Genomic DNA, 1324 nt, shown 5'->3' with positions numbered 1-1324 from the left:
CTCATGTAGTGGGTTTTGTTGTAATTCTGTCAAGTTAATTCATTTTTGTCAGTGAACCATTGTAAGCCTAATTTTTTTAAGCATTTCCAATAGTGTATTTAGGTACTACTCCTAATCTGATATCCAATAATTCACTTTTGACTGCATTTAATAGATCTCTAGCAAAATTTTCACATGAATAATTGTATTTTTCACTATACCTTGACCTAATGTATTCACTATTTCTACTAAAGCTTTACAGCATGCAAAAAATAATTTTCTCCATTATCTGCTAAACCCAGACCTTGCAATGCCTGCTGAGCATATGCCTAGTTAGCACATGCTTCTGTATTTGCAATTTTCCAAGAAATTAGAGCCAAATTTGAACTTCCAAAGAGACCTCCAATATCTCCAAACAAACTTTTTTTTTCCCCCGAGCACTTCTTGGTGCAATTTAAGTTTGATATAATTGGGTCATCTATAATTAGTGTGGATATTGCTACACTTTGTTTAAACGAAAGACGAAAGATGGACCGTATGCGGGAGATGAGAAAACAAGAAGCCGAAAACCAGGATGCCATAATCCGTAGTCAAAAAGTATCAAGTTAAAAAAACCAGGAAGTCAATCCAAAAGACCAATCTGAAAACAAGATCCAAAACCGAAGTCGACTCAGCAAACCAGAAGTCTAGAATAACCAAGAAGCAATCAAGATAGCAAAAGGCTCTGAATTGTATCACGAGAAGTTCAAGCAAATACTGAGCAGGGAGATGAGAGTGAGGCAGGTTAAAGTACCCAGGAGTAGGGGTGTGTCTGATTACTGATTTCGCACTGTAATGCGGAGAGGTTTGTGTCAGGTCCTCATTGGGCAAGTTGTAACAGATATGCTTTGTTGCAGCCATTGTAAAGTACTGGTTTTGTTTCTACAATTGATTACATTTTTTATATTGCAATACAACATTAGCTAAAACATAAGTTACCTCTAAAGTAATGATTTTAACATGCAACATTGCTTCCCTAAGAAGTCCATCTGTTGGTGGTGTCATCAATGTTGGACATATTGTTAGTATTTTATAGCCACAGGCTGTTGGATTGAAACGTTGTTTATATTCACAGTGTTTCCTCTGGATAACATTGATACATTTAATTGAATAATATTGTCCATCGAGTCCATTTGTCCATAAAAAAGTTTTCAAATTAGTCCATCTGGATGTAATTAAAATCAGTACTAATTCATACTCTGGGTCCTGGGATGCTCCTAGTATATGTTGTGATGCACATAATGAGTCCAGTTTCATTTCTATAAAGAGCGGTTATTAGCCAACTGTCATAAGTTCCATTGTGTAT

The sequence above is a fragment of the Atractosteus spatula genome, chromosome 10, assembly GCF_055471065.1.
Source record: "Atractosteus spatula isolate fAtrSpa1 chromosome 10, fAtrSpa1.hap1, whole genome shotgun sequence".
NCBI lineage: Eukaryota > Metazoa > Chordata > Actinopteri > Semionotiformes > Lepisosteidae > Atractosteus > Atractosteus spatula.
Note: the sequence above shows the minus strand (reverse complement) of the source record.